A 23,202-nucleotide genomic window follows, 5' to 3' on the forward strand; every position below is an offset into this window, starting at 1 on the left:
TTCTGCTGTTTTTGGTTCCAGAAAGGCTGTTTGGGCAATATTCTCGGAATTGGACGAAATCAACGCCAAACATCCTATTTTTCCCGGAAGCATCCAGAACACCGAAGTAGAGTCGGAGGAGAGCCAGGGGGCCACCAGAGGGGTGGGCCGCGCGGGCCACACCTAGGCCGCGCCCCCCTATGGGAAGGCCACCCTGTCGACCCTCCTGCGCCGCCTCTTCGCCTATAACCCCTTTCGACCTAAAAACGCAGTACGGATTGACGAAACTCCAGAAAGACTCCAGGGGCGCCGCCGCCATCGCGAAACTCCAATTCGGGGGACAGAACTCTCTGTTCCGGCACCCTGCCGGGACGGGGAAGTGCCCCCGGAAGCCATCTCCATCGACGCCACCGCTTCCATCATGCTCCGTGAGTAGTTCCCCCATGGACTACGGGTTCTAGCAGTAGCTAGTTGGTATACTCTCCTCCATGTACTTTAATACAATGATCTCATGAGCTGCCTTACATGATTGAGATTCATCTGATGTAATCGGTGTTGTGTTTGTTGGGATCCGATGGATGATACATTATGATTAGTCTATCTATAAAGTTTGTGAAGTTATTGTTGCTGCAATCTTGTTATGCTTAATGCTTGTCACTAGGGCTTGAGTGGCATGATCTTAGATTTGAGCTTTATAATTATTGCTTAGATTGTATCTACAAGTTGTATGCACATGTCACTGTCCGGAACCAAAGGCCCCGAAGTGACAAGAATCGGGACAACCGGAGGGGATGGCGGTGATGTGAGGGACACATGTTTTCACGGAGTGTTAATGCTTTGCTCCGGTACTCTATTAAAAGGAGTACCTTAATATCCAGTAGATTCCCTTGAGGCCCGGCTGCCACCGGCTGGTAGGACAAAAGATGTTGTGCAAGTTTCTCATTGCGAGCACATACGACTATATATGGAAAACATGCCTACATGATTAATGAATTGATGTTCTATCTTAATGCTTTATCAATCCTGTCAATTGCCCAACTGTAATTTGTTCACCCAACACTTGTCACTTATTGGAGAGTTACCACTAGTGTAGATCGCTGGGAACCCCGGTCCATCTCTCATCATCATATACTCGTTCTACATGTCATTGGAAGTAGTATCAACTATTTTCTGGTGCCATTGCTCTCATATTGCTATTACTGCTGCTGTGTTACTGTTACTACTGCTCTCATATTACTGCTACTTTCACATCACCCCCGTTACTAGTGCTTTTCCAGGTGCAGCTGAATTGACAACTCAGTTGTTAAGGCTTATAAGTATTCTTTACCTTCCCTTGTGTCGAATCAATAAATTGGGTTATACTACCCGCGAAGACTGCTGCGATCCCCTATACTTGTGGGTCATCACTGCAGCAAGGGTGTCTGTGTGCCGGACCTATCGCTTAAGGTTTGCTTCATCTCAAATTCTCGATGTCTTGTAGTACTTGATTTATTATGTTAGCTAAAAGACGATGAATTGGGTGTACAAAATATGTTTTCTGTGGAGAGCAGACTATTGAACAACTGTTTCTCACTTGCCCTTTAGCTAAAATACTTTGGCATACGATTAATTTTACTTTTAATTTTCCACCTCCAACCAATATTACGAATATGTTTGGTAATTGGTTAAATGGAGTAGATATACTATCTAAGGCTTTTATCCGTATTGGGGTTTATGCCTTATGTTGGTCTATATGGAGGGCGAGGAATGATATTATTTTTAACAAAAAACCTTCCTTTCATTTCTTGCAGGTTATCCATATGGTGTCACATTGGGTTCAGTTGTGGGCTCTTCTATCACCGGAGTAACAGCGGGATGCTATGGCTACTGGATGCACACGGTTCTAGATGGCCGCTCAGAATATCTTGTGCCAGGTAGGCTGGCGGCACAATAGACGGATACAATGATGCGTAGTCCATTTTCTTTTGTTTTCTTTCGCTTGTTGATTTTTGTATCAACGCTAGGCGATGCCTGAGATGTTTTAAACTTTGTACTCACAAATAATTTTTTAATAAATGGCCGTGTGTATCATCATGATGCAGAAGCCGGGGTTTCACTCCCCATTTTGAAAAAAAACTTGATTTATTATGTAAGAATTTGTCTGTAATGTGTTGAGTACAATTATGTTAAATACAATTTCTCCAGGCAAGCTATAGTTTCTAAACAAGAAATATAGTGATATGTCAACCCATGGAGTTCTTAGTTATATATGTTCCTAACAAGATGAGATTTCTTGAAGATGTATCTTCCTTTCCCCATCCATTCTTCTGTTGTTGATGTTTTGTGTTGTTGGGTGCCACTAATAAGGAGGAAAAAAAACAGAGGAGTTGGGTGCTAGCAAGCAGGGGAAGGTGGAGGGTGGAGAGGCAACAAACATGTGAAAGGGGTGGTAAACACATTACAGACTAAGAAGTGAGTCTAGCTCACTTGGTTAGGGAAGTGGATGTACAACCCAGCCACCCAGGTTCAAGTCCTCAGGGACGTGAATTTGGGTTCTTATTATTTGAAAAACAAAATCACTGTAGGGGCTTCCCCTACCGTATTCCTTTCAAAAAAAAAACACATTACAGACTTTCTCTTGGGGTTGGTAAAGAAGACAAAGGGAACGTGTCAATGGTGTTTCCTTTCATTTGGGTTGTCCTCCATGATTGTTAGTTTTTGGATAGGGATTTCTAAATAGGTATATTCAATGGTATTAATATTCAGATAACAAACCAATAATCAATATGGCCGCTACCTGTGATGAGCATGATGGCTCAGCCGTTTCAGTACAACAAGACAGGTAATTCTCATGCTTCTTTTATTCTTGCTTTATTTCTTAGCTCTGTCGACTGCATTTTGGTCTCCCTTTAACAATGATATGTTCTCTTTTCACTCTATGTATTTTTTAACTTATATTTAGTTTAGGTTGCAACTTATAGCGTATACTGCTACTGTACACACGTGAATGTACAAGTCGATGGCCATTAATTTAATAATTATCTTGATTTTTTTTATCTTATACAATCTGTGATCTTGAGTTCTACAATTTGTGATCTCGAAAGCGTTTTGGGCCTCTGAAACTTGTGAAATTATTTTAGAAATTGCTAGATATTTCATAATTTAAGAACTTCAAGGTGTGAGTGGAAAACCCACCATTGTTGCGATATCTCTAGATTTGGGAGGAAGAGAGTAGCCATAGAAATCCCACATCATAGTTGAAATTCTTTTTTTACTGGTTATGTTGGTGGGTAGAAACAGATATACCACAAGAACAAAAGGCGCGTGTTTTTTTTATCAGATGCAACGTGTTTCTAAAATAGATCCATTGTTTAGATGGATGTATACATGTGCTTATTGTTTCCACTTTTATATCGTTAGATGTTGTTGATCAAATACTCATGACACAAGTTAGTGAATTTTTTATTTTAACCATCATTTTAATTTTTTACCCGTGGCAACGCACGGGCATTTTACTAGTTTACAAAAAAAACAGTAAAGATGTGAACCTCTTGCTAGTGGAATGACTCATCTTCTGAAGCAGTTGTGCAGATTCCGAAAACGTAATGAAATAAATGCAAATGTATATGGTTACGGCAATGCCTCCTTTTGTTTTGAGACTATCATGCTTAGCAAGAACTGAATATACACTCTGGGAATTTCCTGCTCTTTCCTACATCCAAGATCACTTCAATACATTTATTATTTATTCATCACCTGCCTGTGAACACGTTTTTTAAGATTCAAAGCCTCAAGTCACGTCAACATAAACCAAAGAATATAAATATGCCCAAACAGCTAGCGTGAGCAACCTACAAATGTTCCATTAAAATCGCAAACATAGAAAAAATATTACTCATGAAAAGATAATATGTAAAAGTAGACTGACAAACGATATGGAAGCAATTAACTATATGGCTCAAATATTTGTACTTTTTTAGGTCGTTCAGAACCAGCAAAGATCAATCAGGATGAGCTAAGATCATGTTAATAGATGTTGATATGCATCCAAAATAGATCAAATAACATATACAACCTGCATAAAAACAATGTATTTCACTGGAACTGGATATTACGCTCTATATTCTACGATCTTCAAATCTATACATAAATTTAAATATAACTGATCTATGTAATTTCAGATATAATTTTTTACTTGAAAGTGATGGAGGATATGTTAATGAAGAACTCCACAATCAATACCAGCATATGTATCATCATCTGTTTACCTTCCGATTTCCAAAGCCATACAGAATACATCATTTTATTTCAAATCAGTTGTAGAGCGATGAACATAAATATAGCATCATGAAACATGTAATTACAAGGAAATGCACGCTTCCATCATCTCTTTCCATCATACTATCACAAAACATCCATGCTTCAAGAGGATTTCACATTTTACCTGGCATCAGTGGATACTCTGGCTTGATGGCAGCTCCACATCCCCTCATCGTATCGGTAAATAAAAATTCACCATTATGGCTGCATCTGATACGTCAATTTGTGCTCGGACTAATCAAAAATTCCCAAATGGCACTGGTGTGATATGCAACGCATTGGGGAAAATTGACTAATCGGACGAACCCAATAAGACCATAGACTGAAATAGTACAGAGTGGAAGAATTAATAGTACAAAAGAACATACTTCGGCTAGTTGAGCACTGAGCTGCAAGGTCTATGGGGGCTGACTTCCGAATGTTGTGTCGATGTGCCTGGATCTACATCTAGGCGTCGCTACACAGACGCAATTGCAGGGGAATGTTGGTCTGGGCGATTTGGGTGCTGGGCACGGGCGCTTCTACGTCTCCTTGGTCCGAGGGTTGTGGCCGATCCTGATACTCTGGCTTGTTCGTAGCTCCACGTCCAGGGCAAGAATGGCCGTGCAAGGGGTGGCAAGGGAGCACCGTCAATCTACTCTTCGCCAAATCCTATGCTAGACGAGGCAGGGAGGGAGGCAGTGCGTCAATTATACACGAGAGCAGAGCATATCCACGGCGGGGCACTGTAGGACATGCATAACCCATGAGCCATAAGCGGAGCGGGAGGGTGAGACGTACCATCGGAGTTGGGTGGCTGTGACGTTACAACTGAACACGCGCTTCCCGGTGGAAGATCGAGGATGGAGGGGTATCCATGCCGGGGCATACCCTAGCGGGTCGGGAGAGGACGACCTCCGACGGCGTTGGCTAGTTCGATGGCGGTGGATGGCTTAGCGGCGAGCGGCGCAGGAGCGAGGTTTACGTCCTCTGAACGTGGTCGTGGAAGGCGAGCAGTCGGGCTGCGACGACAAGGACGCAAGGTGAGGCTAGAGGGCGCGTGAAAACTGCTACAGACGTGGGGGCTCGGGACATCTCTCGCAAGCGGAGTCCACCTGTTAGATTGTATATACATAGAGTTCTTGTATCATACTTGTATTGTACCTGTACCCATATAAATATAAACCACGCCAACCCTAGAAGGGTATTGTGCGTTTCCAATACGCTTTACATGGTATCACGAGCGATTGCGATCTGATGTCTTCCGCTGCCGCATCGTCGATCGCTGCCGGCATGGCGACCTCTGAGTCGATCTCGGCGACCTCGACCACCTCCACAGCGTCCGCAACGGGGCCCCCACCGGCTGTGCCCGCCGTGTCTCCGTTCCTTGCGGCGCTTCTCGCCGGCTCTGTCCCGCCGCCCCTTGCGCCCTCGATGATCTCCACGACGGCGACGGGCGTGTCCTTCTCCGGCGCCGCTGGCTTCCGTACTCCGGGCACGGGAGCGTGGCCGTTCGCCCCGTCCCTGTCCTCTCCGACCGTCCCGACGACGGCCGGCACTGCTGCCTCCGGCGCGGCCGTGACGCGGCCCCTGCACCTCGGCGCGGGGTCTCTGGCGGCTCCTGCTGCCCCCGTCTCGCTGCCTCCCGTGACGCCTGGGGCGGTTTCCGCAGCACCTGCTCTGCCGCCCTACGCCGAGCCATCGATGGCCCTGACACCTTATGGTGTGCCGCCATCGCCATATGGTGCTGGCCTTTATGGCCAGCCGCTGTTCTACGGCGCACACTCGCCGCCGCCGGCTCCGTATGTGCCGCCTGTGCCGCCTCCGCCGCCACCACCTGCGCCCGCGCCGGTGGCCTATGATGTTGGCTCGGTCCCGTCCCCTGCCCCAGTGCACTTTGCGCACCTTCTGACGGTGAAGCTCAACGCTGATAACTATCTGCTATGGCGTGCTCAAGTGCTGCCCCTGCTTCGCAGCCATTACCTCGAGGGGTTCGTTGATGGCACCCTGCCGTGTCCTCCTGCCGTTGTCCAAGTGACCACGTCCGATGGTGCTCCTATGACTATCGCCAATCCTGCGCATCGACAGTGTGGGTGGCCCAGGACCAAGCTATACTCGGCGCTATTCAGTACTCGCTCACCCCATCCGTGGCGGGCATGGTCGTCTTTGCTGCGTCCTCTCGCGATGCGTGGAGTACTCTCGACTCCAGCTTCTCGTCACAGTCCATGGCTCGCTCTATGGCTATCCGTACAAAACTTGGTGAGATAAAGATGTTGGACTCCTCTGTCACCACCTACTACAACAAGGTCAAGGAGATGGCGGACACACTATCTTCCATTGGCCAGCATCTTCGCAATGAGGAATTTACTTCGTTCATCCTCAATGGCCTCGACGACGAATATGAAGCGCTTGTCGAGAACATCAGTGGTCGGGATACCCCGATTGAACCACGTGAACTCTACGCACGGCTCCTCAGTACCGAGCAGCGCCGCCTCAAGCTTCGACCTGAGGGGTTCTCTACTGATCACTCCGCCAATGCGGCGTTCCGTGGCGGTGGCCGGTCCTCTCAGCAGCAGCCGCGCCCGCCCAGTGGACCTCCGCAGCAGCCTCGCCCACCCGCGTCCCCGCGCCCTACTACGCCTGCTGGTCGCGGCCGGGCTTGGGTGTGCACCACGTGCGGTGCAAAAGCTCCATGCCAACTATGTGGCATTGAAGGCCACCTCGCCTCCCGATGCCATCGTCGTTTCAAACACGACTTTCTGGGCATTGGCAACGATGGCCGTGGCAATGAGAAGCAAGCGGCGCTGGCTACACAGGGGTCTACATCATCTTACCCTGTGGATCCAGCATGGTACATGGACACGGGCGCTACGGATCATCTGACGCACGAGCTTTCCAAGCTCAATCCGCGTGACTCCTACTCCGGCCATGACCAGGTTCGCACTGCAGATGGGTCAGGTATGCATATCTCTCACATTGGCCAGGCATCTCTCCTTACACACACCTCTAAGACCATTCGTCTTCTTAATGTCCTCCGTGTTCCCTCGGTCACTCGCAATTTAATCTCTGTTCCCAAGCTTACACTTGACAATGATGTTTTTGTTGAGTTTCACCCTTTTCATTTTTTTGTTAAGGATCGAGCCACGCGGGACGTTCTTCTTAGAGGTCGGAGTCGCCATGGTCTCTACTCCCTTGATGTGCCAGCCGCTCCCCATGCCTTCACTGGTGTCCGTGTCTCCCCGTCGCAGTGGCATTCTCGCCTCGGTCATCCCGCCACTCCTATCGTCCGTCATGTTCTTCGTCGTCACGAGTTACCCTTTGTGTCTAGTAATAAGGAGCCTGCAGTTTGTGATGCCTGTCAGCAAGGCAAGAGTCATCAGTTACCTTTTTCAGTGTCTAGTCATGTTGTCAAAGCTCCTCTAGAACTTATTTTCTTGGATGTATGGGGCCATGCCCAAACCTCTGTCAGTGGTCATAACTATTATGTTAGCTTTATTGATGCTTATAGTCGGTTCACATGGCTTTATCTTCTTAAACGAAAATCTGATGTGTTTGATGTTTTTCTTCAGTTTCAGTCCCATGTTGAGCGCCTTCTTAAGATGCAAATAGTTCATGTTCAGTCGGATTGGGGGGGCGAGTATCGCAACCTTAGTTCTTTCTTTCAAAAACATGGGATTGCGCATCGTGTCGCGTGTCCTCACACCCATCAACAAAACGGTGCCGCTGAACGCAAACACCGCCACATAGTTGAAACCGGCTTAACTCTTCTTGCTCATGCGTCCGTCCCGTTTCGTTTCCGGAGTGACGCCTTTACCACTGCCTCGCTTTCGATTAATAGGCTCCCTACTCGCCTTCTTAACATGAAAACTCCAGTTGAGCTTCTGTTCGATGAGGCCCCTGATTACACTTTTCTTAAAGTGTTTGGGTGTGCATGTTGGCCTCATTTACGCCCATATAATAGCCGCAAACTTGAGTTCCGCTCCAAACAATGTGTGTTTCTTGGTTACAGCTCCATGAATAAAGGTTATAAGTGTCTCCATATACCCTCTAATCGAGTTTATATTTCTCGTGATGTTGTCTTTGATGAACACTTGTTTCCTTTTGCACTTCCTACACCAGTCATACACACCTCACCTGTGTCGTCTAACCCTGTCTTGCCTGCTCAATTTGAGGATATTGCATACTCGCCTATTTTGTTGCCTAACCATGGTGCAGGTATCGGACGAGGTGCTCGCCTTGAGTTGCTGGACTCCCCGGAAGTTCCAGCTCCTGCGTTGACCTCTCCCGGTGATTCCGTTGATCATTGCATGGACCATGCAATGCATTCCTCGGCTACTGCGCCATCCAGCAAGCCCGCGCCTGGATTGGCTGCACCCGCGCCTGGATTGGCCGTGTCCGCACCTGGGCATGTGGCCGCGTTGACGCCACCTGTCTCGCCTGTTCGTGGTGATGGCCCGGCGCCTGCTGATGGGCTGCCTTCTCCAGCGCCCGATGCTGGGTCTTCGCCCGCGGCTCGCGTCGCCCATTCTGCTGGCCGGGTCGACATACTCCTCGTCCTCGGCCCCTGCCTCGTCCTCGGCCCCTATGGTGTCTATCTCATCGACGCCTGCTGTGACTTCTTTGACACCTGTTGCGCCCTCGTCTTCTTCGACTGTACCTGCGCCTGTGGTATCTCGCCCACACACGCGCAGCAAGAGTGGTGTTTTCCGCCCTAAGGAGCGGACCGACGGCACTGTTGCTTGGCTTGCGACTTGTCTTGCCCAAGCGGTTGCTGACCCTACAGCTGAGCCTCATCACTATTCAGCTGCTATGCAGATCCCACACTGGCGCAGTGCTATGGAGCTTGAGTATCAGGCTCTCCTCAAGAATGATACATGGACACTAGTTCCTCCAAAGTCCGGTGTCAATGTAATTGACTCGTAAGTGGGTGTTCAAGGTGAAGAAGCATGCTGATGGGTCGATTGAGCGTTATAAGGCGCGTTTGGTTGCCAAAGGATTCAAACAGCGTTATGGTCTTGACTATGAGGATACTTTTAGTCCTGTTGTCAAGCCTACTACCATTCGGATTCTACTATCTTTGGCTGTCACTCGTCGCTGGTCTCTCCGTCAGTTGGATGTGCAGAACGCTTTCCTTCATGGTGTTCTTGAAGAAGAGGTCTATATGCGTCAGCCTCCTGGTTTTGCTGACCCTGCTCATGAAGCTTCTTCACATCAAGTTCATTTCTTCCAAGGACCAGCTTGCGGACATCTTCACGAAGCCACTGTCCTTACCTTTGTTTCAAGGCTGTAGGCGCAATCTTAACCTGTTAGATGTTCGATGACATGGTTAAGATTGAGGGAGGGTGTTAGATTGTATATACATAGAGTTCTTGTATCATACTTGTATTGTACCTGTACCCATATAAATATAAACCACGCCAACCCTAGAAGGGTATTGTGCGTTTCCAATACGCTTTACACCACCTGACGGACAATGTCATCTAGCGTTGATCGTAGTGTTGCAAGGCCAAGATAGTTGGATCACCACCCTCTCTCCCTTTTTATATTAGTGGAGAGTAGTGGAGATGACCCATAGCGAAACTCAGCTCAGCATACCGACAGACGGGCCGTTTTTGTTTTTTTTTTTTGAAGTGGAAGAGCCGATGTTGATTCCGGGTGGAACAAAATCAGACGAGCCCTAACCGTAACCACATTTCTCCTCTCCCGCGACAAGAAAGGAGGTATCCCATGGCGGTGTGACCGGTTTGCTCGCCGGCGCGCGCGCGTCGGTGCGCGCGGCTCCGTCGAGCTTGCCGGACCGTGTAGCGCGCATGGCTGCGGGATTCCGGTGCGGATTTTCCGGCGAGTTCCGTTGGAGCTGTATCTCACAAGCTCCCTTCTTCTTCTACCTCTCAAACTCTTAGGGCGCGATTGGTAGCCTGCATGGACCTTGGGTCGCATCGGCCCAACAAATTTCGGTCCGTTTGGATGCCTGCAACCCACTGCGTTCTTGCATGAACCGGATTTTAAAGCACCCCGGGACAGGCCCCAAAGGAACGCCCGGAATGGCAGTTTCTCCAGGGCGAGGCCTGTTGCGGCCAGAAGGCTGCACGCGTGGAGAAGGGAGGCGGAAACTCCGCGTCCCTTCAAGAACACGCGCCATAATTAGGCTCACCGTCCCCTGTCCTTCTTCTCACTCGCGACCTCCCCCGAACTGTCACATCACCCGGCGGTTCCCCTCTCGCCGACCAATCCACCGCCTCGCTGCATGGGGGAGCACCGGTACAGGAGGAGGAGACATCGGCGAGCAGCACTGCGACATCGGCCGCAATCTGCTCCGCAGTCTTCATCGGCATCTTGACTTCGCTCGCGACCTTGAGCTCGTCCTCGGCCAGAACAATGGCGGTAACGACCTCTCCTTCTCACCTCCGTACTCTTTCTAGCAGAACATGCCATTCTCGGGCATTTCCGACAACATGCACATTAGATCTGCTAGGGTTTCCATTAGGATAGCGGTCGGATTGATGTTTGCAAGGTGTTCGTCCCCATTTCTTGATGTTCTTGTCCAGTTCTTGCTTTTCACGGTCTCGATTTGCTTAGATTTGTTACTCTAGTATCGGATTGCGGTCGATCCTTCCTAGATCGGGCTTTGGATTGCTGAAACTGGCAGATCTTACCGTGCATGCAAAGAGGGGAAGGGTTTTTTGTGCTGGGGTTTAGCATGTTGAGATTGTGTAGTTTTTGATTAAACTAGGCCGATGATTGTAACCGGTAATCATAGTGCGAGGAGATGATTGATCAGAACCTATGGCATGACAGAACATCACCATGCCATTGGTTCAGATCAAACATCTCCTCCGTACGTGCTCATGGTATGAGGCATATGCTACCTTTCAATGTTTGTACTTCTTCAGTTGTTCAATGGACAATGATTTAACAATGGCACAACAAAAGGCAGGGTGCTACCCTCAAACTTAGTCGTGTGTGTCATATTTCTTGCACACTAGACTTAGTTTGCGGATAGTCCATTTGTCTGCTATGTGATCCAATTTATGAGGCCTCATTTTGTTTGTCTACTGCAATGGTCAATGATTCAACAATGGCACAACGGAAAGCAGGGTGCTGCCTCAAACTTAGTCGTGTGTGCCATATTACTTGCACATTAGACTTAGTTTACAGACAATCCATTTGCATGCCGTGTGATCCAATATTTGATGCCTCATTTTATTTTTCTACTATATTGGCCAATGATTTAACAATGACACACTGGAAGGCAAGGTGGTACCTGTGCTGACCCGACATACCACTGCATGGTGTAGTATGCAAGACTGATATAACACCAATGAAACACCGTTCCACTAGTATTATATCGCTCAGAGTGGTACAACAGAAACATATGCGGGTCCAAGGCATGTCTATAGAATTACAACATTGACTCTGTTACATAAGATCATCACAACCTCCTACTTTACAATGAGGTAAAACTGCAGATAACTCCAGAAGAACGACTCGTAGTCTAATCCTATCACGAACTCTATTTGTAGAGTATTTAACTAGCTATAGAGGCTAAGAATAGATTCTAGCTAAATAGGAGCTAGGTTTACGAAGCTAGTTCCCTCCTATGGCTAAACTAGGTTTTCTCCTTGTTGGATGTGGTATCTGACTCCTCTGATAGGGTCCTGTCTCTTGAAGTAGTTGTTGACTCCTCGGCAGTTGAGTTGCACTGTAGATCCTCATTCGCTGCCTCCATACCTAAGCAGGGGATTTAAGAGTGGGATGAGTACGAGCGTACTCAACAAGTTCATTATAGAAAAGAGGTGTTTAATGCACTAGCTATAGCATTAGACCAGAAAGTCTAATACCAATGCAAGTTTTCATAACCATTTCTTCAAAAGGTTGCTTTTATTCGGAAGAACTATGTCCGTCGGCCTTCACCGGTTTACTAGAACTTCATGGAGCTCCTTTCCGGCCGCGTTCGCGGTTCCATATCCCGGAACAGGGAGTGACAGGTCACGGTTCTTTACACTCGCAGAGGTGTGTTGCTTTACCCATAAGAGATCTTAACCTTGGTGCCAACCGGGAATGACCCGTCCACACTTCCTATGGTGTGAGGCCCGGTATAAGGTCTAGCCAATCATGTTCCTCCGCTACCTCGAACACCCACCCGTTGTTGCATGCCCCGACCCTGGGTCCACGCCGGTCCCATTATTCCTGTAGATTTCAAGGTGGACCCCGACCACGACGACAGTGCTGGGCTCTACCATACACTCCTACGTCGGTAGCTGCAACCCATCATAGACCGCAATACCGTGGGAACTTAGGACTCGCCAGCCTCACCGCTTGCTCCTTCGGGCGACAAGTGTACTACGGACTATGCCGTGGGGACTTAGGACTCCCCAGCCTCACCGCTTGCCCCCTTGGATTACAAGTGTACTACGGTAAAGCGCATCCTTTGATGAACGAGAGGTGGAAACACTTTTGACTACTCCGTCCCACTCCGGATCTTATGGTTAACACGGGTATTACGGCACAAGAATCACTGGCGACATTTGTTGTTTAATCCTAGATGGATATAAACCCTTGCAATGGAACCTCCACCATATCAACACAATCCATGGTTCCATTGCCCACCACATAGTCATATTCATAGTTATGAAAGTAGTGGTTTTGGTTTTTTATGCAATAGTGATAACCATAGTACTTTGCAAGTAATTTGATAGAAATACTCAAATGACATGTGCAAGTGATGAACTTGCCTTTCTTGACTGCAAGATTATGCAGACAAGGCCTTCGATACGCAGTAACTCCAAATTCTGAAATAACATCATCATCCGGTAAGGACGATGTTTAAAAGATTGGCAAGGATGCAATAATGCATAAGAATGAGATGCAACTGCTCTAAGCGTGACCTAACCCTGATGATTTAGGATTAGTAAGTTGTAATGATTGGTTTAGTGTGTGTTGCACTTTTAGAGTGATTCACATACAAGGTTCTTATTCAGGTGTGATTATTTGGTACTATAAACAGGTAGATAATAAAGCATAATACTCAATTGAGCACACAAAGAATGACAATTGGCATAATGTTAACAAGTAAAGAACAGTGGTCAGTTTTAGTACTATATGGCATGGTTAATGATTAATTATGATATACTTTAAAAGAATAACTTTTGAAGAACATGTTCTTTAATAAAGAACAAGTATGATAATTAGGTTGAGGGGGTTATATGGTTGACTATGGTTTCATTTTGTTTCTGGAGTAAGTATTAGATGGATCCCAACAAAGTTGGATTCATCAACACCTAGGGCTTGTAAGGTTAAGATAAGCCTAGGTATCCTAAGCAATTCATTATACATGGTTGTTGTCAAGGTTGATTTATCTTGCTAGTGATAGCTGGCTAGGGTTTATAGGTCCTTATAAGCAGGTTTGAGGATGATTCTCGGTTTACTTCAAAAGAATAACTTTTGAAGAACATACTTCCTAAATAATAAGAAGTATAACTATTAGGGTTGAGGTTGTCTAGGTTTTGTTATTGGATTCATTAAGTAAGGAATGGTGGTTTCCTAAATAGGATGTTTAATAATTATCTCATACTAATAGGGTTTAGTGTGTATGGGATGTGATGTCAATATTAGCATGGTTGCTATTGGAGTTCATCACAATGGTGTGATGGTACTCATGGATAGTTAGGGATGGTGGTCTTGGGAATAGGAACTAGGGTTTTACACTTGGTTGATCCTACTAGATCAACAAGTTTCATTTAGATGAGAACATAGCATAGCAATTAACTAGTGATAGGGTTCTTACATTTTATGTGGTCATGGCAATTATTTAGTTGCTACTATGGAGCTATGAATAGGATCAAAGTATTATGATCACATGTTCTAACCTAAGGTTTAGCTTTGGAAACCATTTAGGGTTCATATGAAGTAATGGAGCTAGGTTCTAAATGTCATTAGTGTTTTAAGATCCCACATGAAATTATGAACTACTATTTGATGTATAATGGAATTAGGGTTTCCTAATCTACCATATAGTTCTTAAGGTAATAACTTCATTATAAGGTTGAAGTTATTAATCAATTTAAATTAAACACAAAATTGGATTGGGCATTTTTTTATTTTTTTACTAATTAATAATTAAGGCAATTATTAATTAGGGTTTAAATCCTCCTATTAAGGATTTAATAAATTATAAGCAAAGGAAAATTTTATTTTATTATTTTCCTAATTTGCTTACTGGTTTTTATTAATTTTAGAGGTTTTTCTTAATTATTAACTTTTAATTAAATTTGGAATTAAAATTAAAGGCTTAATTAACAAGTATTAAATAATTGAATTTTTATTAAAAATAAAAATTTCATATTATATTTTTATTGGATAGAATTTACTTTTATAAGAATTTTGATGTCTTATTTTTATTTTTCTGAGTTAATATGATTTTTATATGAATTTGCAAAGTTGCAGTATTTTCTAGAATTTGAATAAGATAGAAAATACTAACTACACCCGAACTGATCCTACCCACAGCTACTGACCAGTGGGCCACTGGCCATGTCACACGCCACGGTGGCATCGACGTGGCATGGTTCACGGTGGTCTGCGAGGTGATCGACGACGGCGCCGGCGTTCCCGGGCTTCCCGTGGGCGTGCGCGTGCTTGTTCGAACGAGGACAATGAGGTGAATCTACTGGTGGCCCTGCCGCTCGGAAATGGTCACCGGAGCCTTGCCGGCGACCATGAACCGCGGCGGTTTCCGACGAGCAATGGCATGGGCGAGCTACGGCGCGAGCTAGAATGCGATTTGAGGCTCCAGAGAAGCGCAAGATCACCTTGATGCTTACCGTGCGGTCGTCGGGGTCGATTGAAGACGGAGACGACCAGGGGGTCACCGTTCTCCTCGCAAACCTGCGGAAGGGGACGGTCGATTGCGTCACCTCCCGAGCTCCCCTTGATGCGAAACTCCACCAGAAGGATGAGGACGATGAGGCGCTCCTCCTGAGCTCAACGGCGGGCTCTGAGGTGGTCTAAAACGGTGGGGCGAGATGGTCTCCGGCGAGCTAGGGTTTCGGAGTTCTGGTCGATTGAGACGAAACGAGAAGAAATTGAGGCTACCGCGGCGCTTTATAGGGTCTCCGAAGCGTGCTGGCGGTCCGCAACGGCGGCAGCGACCGCGGGACCTGGCGCTAGCATCGCCGTGTCGAGCTCCTGTGCGCGTGGAGGAGGAGACGAAGACGAAGACGTTCGTCTCGTCTTTATCCGAGCGAAGAGGTACGGGCTGGTGTTGGGCTGCGGTTTGGAGCTGGGCCTTGGGCTGCTGCTGGGCTCCCCAGTTGGGCTGCTGCGGCCAGGTAAGTCCAGTTAGGGTTTTCCCTCCTCTTTTCAATTTCTGTTTCCTTTTCTATTTTATTTCTTGTTGATTCAAATTATGTTTGAATTCAATCATGTATTGTATTTTTTTTACAGTTTGAATTCTTGTGTAATCCACCTAAGATACTTTATAATTACAGTTGGGTATTAAACACTTTAATATGGGTATTGAAACATTGGTCTATTAATTATTATTTGACTTTGAATTAAGTTTCCATATAGCATGAATTTGAATATCATCTTGGAAAGATTCAAATTAATTTCCAAATGATAGTATTCTTATTGAGTGGTATTTAGTGTTTTATTTGATGTTACCTTGCAGGAAACAACCTCAAGGTAATGCTTATTAATGCATTTCAATAAGAAATAGACTTAATGGCATGGTTGGATGTGCTAAAATATCTCTAAGGCTTGACCTCCTATTTGAGAATGTTGTCACTTGACTATTATTTTATGTGCAGAACTATGTGCTAATGAATTGGAAACTCTGCTTGTACTCCCCCCAAGTTTAGTATTAATATTGTAGTTTGGTAACACTTTAAAATATCTAGAGTAGGTACCACTCTCAGCATGGTTTGGTCTTGGTTATTAAGATAAGTAGTTGATCACTACACATATGGTTTTAACCATATAATGTAGCACAAGGTTTTTCTTATGTTCAAGAATTGAAGCATAAGATTTATTTGATGTGCAAATCTAGGGTTCAATTGCTGTTTACTTAATGACACATGGGTTGAATCTTAATTGTGGATCAGGTTTTATTTGTGATCACCCAAATGATACTCAAACTAGGGTTGAGATTGAATTCTAGGTTATAGAGATGGGATGACACCATATTGCATGTGCTAGGGTTTAATCTCCCCTAACCATGATAAGGTGGTTACTTGCTGAATATTTCATGTGCTTCCCTAATTACTAAGGATTTGAGAGTTGGTTTTATCTTCTACCACTTAACTTCTATTATTACCCCCAACTTATCATTAAAGTAACTACATTGGTAATAATTCTTTTTATAGTTAACTTTGGTCAAATGGATTGATGGTTTCTCACCATATAAAGTATAGAGTTTGTATCTAAAGGTTTTCTTGTGGTTCTTAAGTGAAGAATAGGTGGAATGTAAATGTGGTAGGATTCTACTTATGATCACCAAGTGATTCACAAGTTAAGGTTGGGATATAGGCTTAGGGTTGCTTATTAATTACCTCCCTATGATTTCATGTGGTGAAGGATATTTACTTATCCTTTTAGGGTTTATCCTCAATACCTCAAGAGCATGATCATGGATTAGGCATGATCATCTTGTTCTTAACATTTTTACCTCGAGTTCTTAGGGTTTATGATCATTACTCAATTTATAATGATCAAGGTTTGGCTTCCTAAGTTATCTCTTAAGAATTAGGTTTCTCACTCCTAAGATTAAGTATTGTCTTGATTAACTAAATATAGTTTCTTTCTTGTACTATCATGAATGGATATGGTTACCTCAACAATTTATATCCCAGGAGAATGTCTGAGAGAATAACTTATAGTTCTACTTAAGGAATGATGAATTAATCATCGGAATGTGTGGGTAATTCTCTCCCTAAAGTTCAAGTGTTGCCTCAACTACTTGAGTGTAGCTCCATAGCTTGATTTCTCTTACTTGGGAAGGACTTCAATTCTAACCAAGGTTATTCTCCAAAGATAATGATGTAGTCACCAATATCTATAGGTAACATAAAGGGGTTCTTTCTCTAGGGAAGGTCTTGAGCAATATCCTAGGGTCCCTCTTGAAGATGATGTTGTGATCATATGGATATTTATATCCAAGGTTTGCCTCAAGGTTTGTCATTGCTTCTCTAACAAAATAGGACTCTCACCTCCCTAGGTTTGTTATATAATGATTTGGAATAGAGAAGAATATATATTCCTGGATTGATCTCCTGGTTTGGTTTATAAGAATGAAGTAAATGAATACCATGAGGTTCATGGTAGGATCATGTAATTGTTTAAGACATGGAAAAGATAAGTCAAGAATGGTTTCTCTATTTTATTGTTACTTGATTTCCAATTAAATGGATGTTCATATGTTATGGCAAGGATTATCATATTATGATCTGTTATAAGATCAAGCAATGGATCATTGTTTAAAGTGGTGTTGTGTTAGTTTTAATTCCATTTGATCTAACCCCTTAGATCAAATCATCTCTACCCAAAACAAAGTTTTATCAAAGGTCACATTGAGGTTTATAGCACTTGACTTGATGAGCTACTTAAATTCCACCAAGGTGAAGTGAAACTTTAGTTACTGTGACTGTTTTACTTTAAAGCACGAAAATTCCCCAGATTTTCTATGCATGAATGCAATGCACACATCTGTTTCCTCTATTTTTGTAACCCCATTACCTGGGATATTTCAGTCTCTACCCCTTAAACTAAACTTCGTCCTCGAAGTTTGATCTCTCTCACGTTTCCGGAGTGTGGATCTGACTTGTGCAGACTATATCTTTTCTTGAACTCTGTATTGATCTTGTTGGATATACTGAAAATATCCCTTGTCCAGATGCTTCCTGGAATCCATTTGGGTTTGTCTCTGAACATTAGTTTCTTACTCCAGTTCTATGATTTTCTTCCTAGAATCTAATAATACCTGTCTCTGAGCCATGGCTTCTAACTTTAATTATTTGATTTCTTTCAACTCTATAAGCTTGTTTCCTTTCTCATTGAAGAATCAATGATGGGACTTCTTCTGGTGCTGCTTGTCTTAACTGAGGACTAATTTGATAATAACCTCCTAATTGATAAATAGGTCTTTGTTTTCCCTTACTACCAAAACTGCAATAATGGTACTAAGTAAGGTACTTAACATGGAGATGATCATGGTGGTTTATTTTTCTAATAATGGATTAGACTCATTTAGTCCATCCAATAATGGTTTATAGTTGATAACTATAACTATTTTGTGTTCTTTAGGTTCCATGAAAGGAATCATTCTATTAGTCTGTGGTTCTAGTATGGTCAATTTCCTTCGGTCTTTGGCCTTCTTGAGTTGTATTTGGTCTATGGTATTTTCTTCGTCCAACTTCTTTATGCTTAACTTACTTGAGCTTTCGTACTTCTGAGTAAATACTACTCACTTTCTCAAGTTATAGTCCACTTCTTACTTCCTCGAGGTATAAACCTCGGCTTCTGGTCTGACATACTTCTGAAAGTAGTGTTCAACAATCTTATGAAAATAAGATCGAACTTCCTTTCGGTTCAGACCTTCTGCTTCTATCAAGCTTAAAGTATTGAGTCATTGTACATCCAACTCAATCTTTACTCTACCCCTTAGAGTTTTCTTATGCTCTTCAACTCCTTTTCTTCCAACCATTGAGCTTATGGTTAGAATATTGGTCTGGTTCTAACTTATGGTTTGTACTTCTTCTAAAGTCTCGCGAAGAATGTTTGTGGTGTATCCACGCAATTGTGGACATCCAATGTGAATCCTTCGACTAAATGATTATAGGTCATTGTTATTTGGCTAACAAAATTTTATTTGTTCATAACTTCTTGGTACAAATAATCCAATGGTGGACTACTTGATACCAATTGTGGCCATTGGTTATCTAAAAAATGGATTCTATTATAGGTTCTGATCAACTGGACGAGACATCTTCTACTTTATCTCGCAGTATTGATCCTACCAACTGTGGTCTTCTTATATCTGCTATGGTTTCATAGGTTATCTTCCTTCCTTCAGGGTTTATTTTGCAAGAAAATCACTAGATGACACTATGAATATAGTATCCTAAGTGATTTCCCATGCATTCCCCCTTCTATATTAATTATGGATCTACTTGAGCTTCACCATAATCACCATATTTCTCACCTTCATGCTTCTCCAATACTAACGTACTCCTTGGTGGAGGTAAAGCATGAGTTTTGATTGGTACTTCCTTCTAGATATTGTGGTTGCTTCCCACAACTTTGTTTCCTTCTTCTGATTAATCTTCATCTTGTCTTCGGAATCTTCCAGAATTCGTCACTTCCTCACACGAATACCATTACCCTCTAGATCTATAGCATCAAGTAAGAACATGATATTGCAACATGCATTTGCATATCCAAGTCAAGCATCATGTATGGATCTAGTCAAACAATGAAAATCCAATAAAATCCAAGAAGATTCAGCTTTGTGCTTATAATACACATCATCATAAGCCTGAATATACTAGTTGAGTAAGGCATCTCTAAACATCAGGTTGAGATGTGTAGTATATAACACCACATAAGATAGGTTTATATCGTGATACTTAGCACGAGTATATTGGATTCTACTATTTGTCTCAACCTTTACCTTAATTGCACAGTTGCAATTAGATAAACTTGAAACAAAAGTGGTCTAGGATAGTTAAGGTTAACCTAAAGTTCTTTGGAAGTACTAACTTAACTTCTATTATGTTGAGGACTACCTCACATGCTATCTCTAGATTCTAATATATCTACTCTAAACTCCTAACTATTAGAGCATAGCTCCTATATTTCCAAGTGTTTCTATCTTAAGACTATGGTCATGCTGTGCTTGGCACACTTCCCATGGTTTTGGAACATAATTCTTACACTATTATTTCACCTCTGGCTTCTTATTGTACTCCTCCTACATACTTTAGATGTTCATCACATAATGATTCACAGATGAATCATATATGATTTCTTTCTCTACCTTTTAAGTAGACATATTTTATTCCATTCACTCATCCTTAACTCCCATGATTGACTCATCATGGTCTATACTATCTCATATAACTTGTTTTTATCTCTTACTATCAGTTCTTTTACAAGTTTGGATAATTTACTTACTCATTACTTAACTTGGTCTACATTATCTATTAGGATATCTTAATTATCTTCATCTTTTGATATTACTCCAATTACAGGTCTGGATATCTCTTACTTGACCATAACATGTGTTGGTACACATCTTCCAATAGGATATCTTTCTTATGGTTGTATCCTCTCTTTGGACTACCATGTATTGTATACCAACTGGGGTCTACTCATCTATTGTTTAAGGACTTCATGGTGTACTACATGTTTGGGATTAGCTAACTAACTTTATTTTATCTGGGTAAGCTAGCTAAGAAATGTTGACTCAAGTGTGTCAGGATTATTCTCAAGTAAATATCCATCTCAAGTCATAAGAACTATTTAGTTTGGCTAAGACAACTACCTATAGACACTACCAAACCTATGGGTCTCCTTTAAAGGGTTTTAATCCTAGGGTCAAAGCATTTGCTCTGATACCAACTGTGGTGACCCGACATACCACTGCATGGTGTAGTATGCAAGTCTGATATAACACCAATGAAACACCATTCCACTAGTATTATATCGCTTAGAGTGGTACAACAGAAACATATGCGGGTCCAAGGCATGTCTATAGAATTACAACATTGACTTCGTTACATAAGATCATCACAGACCTCCTACTTTACAATGAGGTAAAACTGCAGATAACTCCAGAAGAACGACTCGTAGTCTAATCCTATCACGAACTCTATTTGTAGAGTATTTAACTAGCTATAGAGGCTAAGAATAGATTCTAGCTAAATAGGAGCTAGGTTTAGGAAGCTAGTTCCCTCCTATGGCTAAACTAGGTTTCCTCCTTGTTGGATGTGGTATCTGACTCCTCTGATAGGGTCCTGTCTCTTGAAGTAGTTGTTGACTCCTCGGCAGTTGAGTTGCACTGTAGATCCTCATTCGCTGCCTCCATACCTAAGCAGGGGATTTAAGAGTGGGATGAGTACGAGCGTACTCAACAAGTTCATTATAGGAAAGAGGTGTTTAATGCACTAGCTACAGCATTAGACCAGAAAGTCTAATACCAATGCAAGTTTTCATAACCATTTCTTCAAAAGGTTGCTTTTATTCGGAAGAACTATGTCCGTCAGCCTTCACCGGTTTACTAGAACTTCATGGAGCTCCTTTCCGGCCGCGTTCGCAGTTCCATATCCCGGAACAGGGAGTGACAGGTCACGGTTCGTTACACTCTGCAGAGGTGTGTTGCTTTACCCATAAGAGATCTTAACCTTGGTGCCAACCGGGAATGACCCGTCCACACTTCCTATGGTGTGAGGCCCGGTATAAGGTCTAGCCAATCATGTTCCTCCGCTACCTCGAACACCCACCCGTTGTTGCATGCCCCGACCCTGGGTCCACGCCGGTCCCATTATTCCCGTAGATTTCAAGGTGGACCCCGACCACGACGACAGTGCTGGGCTCTACCATACACTCCTACGTCGGTAGCTGCAACCCATCATAGACTGCAATACCGTGGGAACTTAGGACTCCCCAGCCTCACCGCTTGCTCCTTCGGGCGACAAGTGTACTACGGACTATGCCGTGGGGACTTAGGACTCCCCAGCCTCACCGCTTGCCCCCTTGGATTACAAGTGTACTACGGTAAAGCGCATCCGTTGATGAACGAGAGGTGGAAACACTTTTGACTACTCCGTCCCACTCCGGATCTTATGGTTAACACGGGTATTACGGCACAAGAATCACTGGCGACATTTGTTGTCTAATCCTAGATGGATATAAACCCTTGCAATGGAACCTCCACCATATCAACACAATCCATGGTTCCATTGCCCACCACATAGTCATATTCATAGTTATGAAAGTAGTGGTTTTGGTTTTTTATGCAATAGTGATAACCATAGTACTTTGCAAGTAATTTGATAGAAATACTCAAATGACATGTGCAAGTGATGAACTTGCCTTTCTTGACTGCAAGATTATGCAGACAAGGCCTTCGATACGCAGTAACTCCAAATTCTGAAATAACATCATCGTCCGGTAAGGACGATGTTTAAAAGATTGGCAAGGATGCAATAATGCATAAGAATGAGATGCAATCGCTCTAAGCGTGACCTAAGCCTGATGATTTAGGATTAGTAAGTTGTACTGATTGGTTTTTAGGGTGTGTTGCACTTTTAGAGTGATTCACATACAAGGTTCTTATTCAGGTGTGATTATTTGGTACTATAAACAGGTAGATAATAAAGCATAATACTCAATTGAGCACACAAAGAATGACAATTGGCATAATGTTAACAAGTAAAGAACAAGTGGTCGAGTTTTAATACTATATGGCATGGTTAATGATTAATTATCATATACTTTAAAAGAATAACTTTTGAAGAACATGTTCTTTAATAAAGAACAAGTATGATAATTAGGTTGAGGGGGTTCTATGGTTGACTATGGTTTCATTTAGTTTCTGGAGTAAGTATTAGATGGATCCCAACAAAGTTGGATTCATCAACACCTAGGGCTTGTAAGGTTAAGATAAGCCTAGGTATCCTAAGCAATTCATTATACATGGTTGTTGTCAAGGTTGATTTATCTTGCTAGTGATAGCTGGCTAGGGTTTATAGGTCCTTATAAGCAGGTTTGAGGATGATTCTCGGTTTACTTCAAAAGAATAACTTTTGAAGAACATACTTCTTAAATAATAAGAAGTATAACTATTAGGGTTGAGGTTGTCTAGTTTTTGTTATTGGATTCATTAAGTAAGGAATGGTGGTTTCCTAACTAGGATGTTTAATAATTATCTCATACTAATAGGGTTTA

Source organism: Lolium rigidum, chromosome 7 (assembly GCF_022539505.1).
Source record: "Lolium rigidum isolate FL_2022 chromosome 7, APGP_CSIRO_Lrig_0.1, whole genome shotgun sequence".
NCBI lineage: Eukaryota > Viridiplantae > Streptophyta > Magnoliopsida > Poales > Poaceae > Lolium > Lolium rigidum.